This window comes from Hypanus sabinus, chromosome 7 (genome assembly GCF_030144855.1).
Source record: "Hypanus sabinus isolate sHypSab1 chromosome 7, sHypSab1.hap1, whole genome shotgun sequence".
In the NCBI taxonomy this organism is placed as follows: domain Eukaryota; kingdom Metazoa; phylum Chordata; class Chondrichthyes; order Myliobatiformes; family Dasyatidae; genus Hypanus; species Hypanus sabinus.
In genome coordinates this window covers 31,141,840-31,149,646 of record NC_082712.1, presented here as the reverse complement: position 1 = coordinate 31,149,646, position 7,807 = coordinate 31,141,840, and the positions used below count along the sequence as shown (strand labels likewise).

Sequence of the window (7,807 nt, the reverse complement as noted above, 5' to 3'; positions counted from 1 at the left end):
GGTGAGTATTGTGGCTTGCATTTGAAAGATAAGCGAACAATGTAAGTGGCCCCTTCCAGGCCCAGTACTGCAATCCTGTGCACACTGTTGGGCAGGCAATGCCTGACACCAGACTCCTGAAATAGAAATCAATTCCGGTATTCCAAACTTCATCATGGGAACAGATTACTGGGTTGTTGGAGGAAAAGTTCAAGGATGTCCTCAAAGTCACCTGGAGGAAATCATATAATTTTCACAGATTTCAGTAAATCCCTGATCATGACTGTTCAAAGTGGAAAAGGAGCATTCCAGAATAGCACTGAGAAGCTTCACTGAGTTTAAGAGCCGAGAGGTAATGTTACAACTATATAGGATCCTGGTCAGACCCCACTCCGAGTACTGTGCTCAATTCTGGTCGCCTCACTGTAGGAAGGATGTGGAAATCATAGAAAGTGTGCATAGGAGATTTACAAGGATGTTGCCTGGATTGGGGAGCATGCCTTATGAGAATAGGTTGAGTGAACTCGGCTTTTTCTCCTTGGAGCAACGGAGGATGAGAGGCGACCTGATAGAGGTGTATAAGATGATGAGAGGCATTGATCGTGTGGATAGACAGAGGCTTTTTCCCAGGGCTGAAATGGTTGCCACAAGATGACACGGATTTAAGGTGCTGGGGAGTAGGTACAGAGGAGATGTCAGGGTTAAGTTTTTTACTCAGAGTGTGCATGGAATGGTGGAGGCGGATACGATAGGGTCTTTTAAGAGACTTCTGGATAGGTACATGGAGCTTAGAAAAACAGAGGGCTACGAGTAAGCCTTGGTAATTCTAAGATAAGGACATGTTCAGCAAATCTTTGTGGGCTGAAGGGCCTGTATTGTGCTGTATGTTTTCAACGTTTCTATGTTTCATATATGTTGAGAACATGCAGAAGCCCAAGGTAATCTGTGGCAGAAATCCAACAGCCCTCAGGATACTCAATCACCACTACATTCCCCCTATGCAAATCCCATATTAATCTCATCAGTCACCTAACAACCAGAACCCTTAATCTGTTGCTATCTGATCACAGCATAGTCACTTGACACAATCAAATATTTTACTTTAACTTTATATACAAAATAATTTGTATAAATAACTCAAAAAGAAATACTATTTGAAAATATTCACATTGGTATCAATGCGGTTTTCGTGAAATGTTTCACACACAAATTGCTGGAGGAACTCCCGGAGGAAAAGATTAGTGAAAAGTTTAGTAGCTAGATTGCAAGGGACTGTCTAAGGAAAAGAAGATGCATGGTTTCCTCTCAGAAGTTTCCAACTGCTGACATCCACGGAGCCAGATTTTGGATATGGTTTGTCAATTGCTGCTGCTTCTCTGTATCATGTTTCGAGCAACAAACTGCTGTCGAGCTCATGGGCCAAAGGGTTTTGCAATTCTTTCTTGTCAGGAAAAGGTTAACAGGTGTGCTTGCCAGAATCATCACATCAGGAAGCTGTATGAGCCAGCAAGGTCTCTCTTTACATTATTCAGTCTCCGGTGGGATTATGCAGGATTTCACTGGGAGATCTGCCCTCAGCCCTACCTATCTCTCCTGCTACGTGACATTATTTCTCTAGCTGTCCGAGCTCCTTTGTTCTGATTTCTCTACAGCTCTCTTTCCAATATTATTGGGGAAGCTCGGCAGTGGTGGGGCAGCATGATAGTAGCGAGCTGTTTGTTAGCATAACACCTTACGGTGGCAGTGATCGCAAAAAGGGTTCAGTTCCCGTCGCTGTCTGTAATGAGTTAGCACGTTGTCCCCATGACCATGTGGGTTTCCTCTGGGAGCTTCATTGCTCTTCCACACTCCAAAGTCAAGGTTAGTAAGTTGTGTGGCAGCAACCATGGGCAGCCCCCATGGGCAGCCCCCAGCACGCCCTTGGACTGTGTGGGTTGTTGATGCAAATGACACATTTCGCTCTATGTTTCGAAGTGAGGCCTTCGTTGGTCAGGGTAGGCCATGGGTAATGCGTCCGAGCTGTCTGTGATATGCGGGCCTGAGCAGTACATTATGGAGGACAAGCCGTCGTCCGTGTAGCGGGTTCCCCCTCTCCACTCAGATGATGAATCCAAAGCAATCCAAAGGCTGAGACTGATACAGTTAGACCCAGGGGTGTTGCAGGAAACATAGAAAATCTACAGCACAATACAGGCCCTTTGGCCCACAAAGCTGTGTCGAATATGTACTTACTTCAGAAATTACCTAGGTTTACCCATAGCCCTCTATTTTTCTAAGCTCCATGTACCTATCCAGGAGTCTCTTAAAAGACCCTATCATATCTGCCTCCACCACTGTCGTCAGCAGCCCATTCCACGCACTCACTGCTCTATGCATGTAAAAAAATTACCCCTGATATCTCCTCTGTACCTACTTCCAAGCACCTTAAACCTGTGTCCTCTTGTGGCAACTATTTCAGCCCTGGGAAAAAGCCTCTGTCTATCCACATGATCAATGCCTCCCATCATCTTATACACCTCTATCAGGTCACCTCTCACCCTCTGTTGCTCCCAGGAGAAAAGGCCAAGTTCACTCAACCTATTCTCGTAAGGCATGCTCCCCAATCCAGGCAACACCCTTGTAAATCTCTGCACCTTTTCCATTGTTTCAACATCCTTCCTGTAACGAGGCGACCAGAACTGAGTACAAGTGGGGTCTGACCGGGGTCCTACATAGCTGCAACATCACCTCTCAACTCCTAAACTCAATCCCACTGTTGATGAAGGAGTTGCCGGTCAGCATAAAACTCAATGTAGGATTGTCTTAAGGATGCAATGGCTCCATATTTTTCCTTGGGGTTTACTCCCGAAGCCTTCCCCGTGAGTGGGTATTGCTACAAGACAGCGCAAGTTTGAGATCAGAGTTTTCCTTCTCTCAGACGAGCTGCCAACCACGGCCGATGAGCCCCATCAGTCCAAAGCGACTGATTTTAAGATGTCAGTAATCCATATTTGCCCCTTCCCCTGATAGTAGAAACGGTGCTGCCAGGCTTAGTCGCTAAGCCACACATGAAGTCCAGGAGCTGGACTTGGTTGCCAGAGGCCACTTGAGGCGCATGCCATTGGGGGCATTTAATAGGGGGGAGCTTATCCTTACCACCACCTCTGAATGTAGCAACCTTAAGGAACCTGGTTTGATGTACATGTGACAAATAAAGCAAATCTTTATCTTTATTCCTCACTGCACTCTATCCACTAGTATGTCACTTTTTCCACTTGTCATACTGTTGTGACTGTGACAAAGTCACTGGAGAATATGTAGCTATTCATCATGACAAACAGCTGTTCCCTTGGATTCGCTCAGTATAGTCCCGCAAACTCAATGTACATCAGATTTTTATACCTTTAGGATTAAAAGTAAAAGGCGATTCAATACGATTTCAATATTTACAATGGTATTGTATACTTCAATAGTTTGGATTGACAAATGGTTCCTTTGTACATATCTACACCCCTGAGTGTTCGAATACCGTTGCTAATTGCAAGCTCCCCTAAACTTTACAATTATGCACATGTTTGGCTGATACAGATGGAAATGTCTCAAGATCACCATTTATCAAACTACATCTCCTAGTCTGTGGGCAATTTAACTTCAATTTACTGCTTGCAAAGTACAATAGGAATGGAAGACTGGTTCCTGATTGAATTAATATCTGCTATATTCACATAACTCCAGAAAACACACTCAGAATAATTTGCTTTCTTCCCTTATCTTCAATTAAAGTTCAGATAGGTTAAGTTTTATGCTGATACAACAGACTGATTCGGGGCCGTCTAAAACCAACTTCACATGCATCCCAGAGGCAGGGATGACTATTATCTTGCTAATATGTGGAACATTCAAACCCTTTTTGTACAAGTGAAACCCAACGCTTCCTGAACACTTAATAAAAGTACAAAGGGCTGGCAACAATTGGCCAATGATTGCAAACTGGTGCACCGGTAGCAATAATGAGCAGAAAATAGTGTTCACATAGAGATGATTTATGGTAGCTTGGCTTTTTATGTTGAAAGATTTCCAAACTTTTGTTGACTGAGTAACATTTTTGTGATTCATGCCACAGTGATACATTCAAGCAATTTTAATTAATATTTCATTAGAAGATAGAAGGGAGCCAGTTGGGTGCATGTTGTTTTCCAGGGCGAGCCCATTCTTTTATTTTCCTGCAATTTTTCTCTTTTGCAGGCACATTGATTCCCACTTATTGTGGAGAGCATTCCAACTGGCTGCATCACTGGTATGGTTGGGTGGGGAGGCGGGCTACTGCACAGCATCAAAGTAAGCTGCAGAGAGTTGTAAATGTAGTTAGCTCCATCATGGGCACTAGCCTTCGAACTATTACTATTATTTTTTTTAAATTATTATTGAGCTACAGAGCAGAATAGGCCCTGCCAGCTCTTTGAGCCCCTTTGCCCACCAATCCCCAGATTTTAATCCTAGCCTAATCATGGGATAATTTATAATGACCAATTAACTTACCAACTAGCATGACCTTGGACTATTGGAGGATACCGGAGAAAGCCCACGCAGTCATGGGGAGAACGTAAAAACACCTCCAGGCAGTTCCAGGACATCTTCAAGGAGCGATGCTTTAGAAAGGCAGTGTCCATCATTAAGGACTCTCATCACCCAGGATGTGCCCTCTTCTCAGTGCTACCATCAGGAAGGAGGTACAGAAGTCTGAAGACACACACTCAATGATTCAGGAACAGCTTCTTTCCCTCTGCCATCTGATTCCTGAATGGGCATTGAACCCCTGAACACTACTCACTACTTTTTCATTTTTATATAACTTATTTAACTATTTAATGTATATATACAAATATATGCTTACTGTAATTCCACAGTCTTCCTCTATTATGTATAGCATTGTACTGCTGCTGCAAAGACACCAAGTTTCACGATATATACCAGCGGTTTTAAATGATTCTGATTCATTGTATTCATACCCATGTGTGTTAGGTGCAATATAGTCTTGGCAATTAGTTTAACCTGCTATGTAGGTGAAACCTGCATGATCACAGGGAAAATACGCAAATATAACACATAGGTACGGAGGACTGAGACAGGCCTTTACCATGAGACCCTGGATTGTTCCTCTCTCAAAAGTGATATGAAACACAGGTTATTATGTGATTTGCAACAACATAATAAAGTCACATGTTTTGTTCCACACAGCAACCCAAGGGTTGGGCTTTTTGGGAAGACAAGTATCACCTTATCCCATTTCTTTGACACATGAAATCACTTCAACAGTTAGTATTCTTGGAGGTGAGAATGAGAGGATCAATTTTAAACCTGCTGGTTTTCGAGGCACCCCAGGAACCAGCTGGAGGAAAGTGATTAATTGCAGGTGCATTGGGGGTGAGGTTGGGGATGGCGGGGGTGGGGGTGTGGTGGTGTGCTGGGAAAATAAACAAGGGGACAGCATTACTCTGGGCAAAGGTACAAAGCACAGTGCCAACAGCCACCACATATTGCACATAAAAGATATCAGTAATATACAGCCACACAAAAAATATATTGTCCAAGACCCGAGTCCTTGAATGTTTCAGCAGCCTGCAGCTGAACACAATACAGTTTGTCTTCCGCTAAGCAAACACTGAGGTCAGCACCGACTCCAGCTTGGACGCCCTGTCACACCGCTGTGCTTCCTGTGCCCTCCCATACCTGGTTCCATCTGTCCATCATCCCTCTCTTATGTGTTTCCACTTATTGTTTATAAGCTCTTCCCCCTGCCCCCCCCACCTCCAATCTGGCTCTACCTACCCTCTCCCCTTCTTTTCCACATCATCTAGCAACCTCTGTTACAATGTTCTCCAAACCCTACCCCAATCTGCATTCTCTCTGGTACCAACTGTACTGTACTCGTGATAGTGCATGCTTATGTTAAAGTGAAGAGCTATATATTTATTTGCCCCAAAATTCGTACTAGGTAACATTAATATTTTCTGTAAACTTTTAATTTGTTAAATCAAATAAAAACATATTAAAAGTTCGACTCCTGCCTCGTCCTCATAATGATTTAAAAAAAGGAATGTAATGTTCTTGAAATATAAGTTTCAGTGGCTTGACCTGGGGGTGGGGTGGGAAATGAGCAAAGTGGTACATGAAAACACTGTCCCACGTAGCGGGCGGACTTTAGGACCGCGCGGTTCGTCCTTTCAGCAACGGGCAGCGAAAACGATTGGCTGCAACTGCGTGGAAGATCGGTAAATTCAATCGGGTGAGCCCTTAACGTGCAGCCACATGGTTTAGATGCTGCAGTGCTTCTATGCGGGACCAAAGCAGGTCTGTATGTGTATTTGGTGTTTTTCTTTTCAAAGTGAAAGTTCTGGAAGGCATGGGAAGGGAGAGGGGGCTGCCCTCAGCGTTGTTGTCTGGTACCGAACCGGCTGCTGCTGCAACCTGCCTGCGCATGTGCCCGGCCGCTCGATGGAGGGGGTTTGTGACGTTGCCATCTGAGAGGGTAGTTACTGTGTGTCCGATAGGAAATCGGATGGAGAGTCAGAATGTGAAGTGAATAAATGTTTCTCTTTGTTCAAAAGCTTCTCTAACAGCGCGGTAAGATGTCTGCCCTTGCCGAGGGTGTAATTAGATAAGGGTGGCTTGTTATCTGCTGCCTGGGCGTCTTCACACATGATTGATATCATTTCATCGCCAGCATTACTGGCACCGGGGTTAGTAAAGATGGTCTCGGCATCATGGACGTCTTTAACTGCGGAGTGCTCAGTAATTAAATAGGCCGAGGGCGAGAAAACCCTTATTCGTCCAAGGAAACATTAATTTACTCCTGTTGTGGAATCCAACTTCATTGACTGTGGTTGAATGTTCCTACATCAGAGCGTGCTGAAATTTGTTTAAACTTGAAAAGTCTGCCTAATGTAACTTTGCCACTCATGAAACATGCAATCGCGGACCTCTAGCTTTAATATGAAATAAAATCATGCAGTTAATTCAGGTATTTAATGTTTGTTTTCCAGTACCTGTAATTTACTGCTTTTGACTGCTCATAGAAGTTAAATGATAAGCATCTCGACGAGGAATATTGGTACCGGACTGCAACGTTCGTCTGTAGAAGGGAAAAGTTAGTTGTTTTAATAAGGAGCACTAAAATGTGGTATAACTCTTTACAGGCAATATGTGTCACCAGGCGATTTAGGAAGATGCGAAGTTATATTAGCAGATACAGGACTTATCTGTCATATATGCTGTCAGAATAAAATTGGGATGTTTTGGCCTGAAACTGGTATTTTCTACTTGGGAGACAATCCTAAATAACACACAAGTCCAGGCAGTAGAAGTCACAGTAAACAGTGCTGAAGTGCAAGGTGCAAGAGCACAACAGAGTGTGTCCTGGCTAGCTGCATGGCTGTGCAGTACGACAATGGCAAGGCATCTAACTGCAAGTCCCTACAAAGGATAGTGAGGACTTTGGAGAGGATCATCAGGGTCTCCCTTCCACCCATTACAGATATTTATCAGGAGCACTGCAAACGCAAGGCCCTTAGCGTTATCAACAATTCCTCCCTCCAGCAATCTCTTTTACCCCCACCATCTGGCAGGCGGTATCATACCAGTAAAACAGGAACCCTAAGGATGGGAGGCAGTTTCTTCTCTCAGGCCGTAAAACTATTGAGCTCCCTGCCACATGGATCTCCTCGTACGGTCTTATAGTGTATGAAGTGTGTTATATCGTTTACTTGTAATATTATTTAGTGTTATGTGTGTGGTTAGATATGCTCTGTTGTGCACCTTGGTCCAGAGGAACATAGTTTGGTGGTTTATG

The 7,807-nt window shown here is 43.9% G+C and overlaps 1 protein-coding gene across 3 annotated transcripts in view; it reads left to right on the top strand.

The window, feature by feature from the left end:
• Positions 1–6,172: 6,172 nt before the first annotated feature.
• Positions 6,173–7,807, top strand: part of LOC132396643 (long-chain-fatty-acid--CoA ligase 1-like) — a 178,612-nt gene continuing 176,977 nt past the window's right edge. The window contains exon 1 of one of the 3 annotated variants that reach the window (XM_059974367.1): positions 6,173–6,309. The gene's annotated coding sequence lies outside the window, so the exon portion shown is untranslated. Of the gene's footprint in view, positions 6,310–6,455; positions 6,583–7,807 lie in introns of those variants that run through there. The other 2 variants (XM_059974368.1, XM_059974369.1) reach the window with 2 other exon arrangements.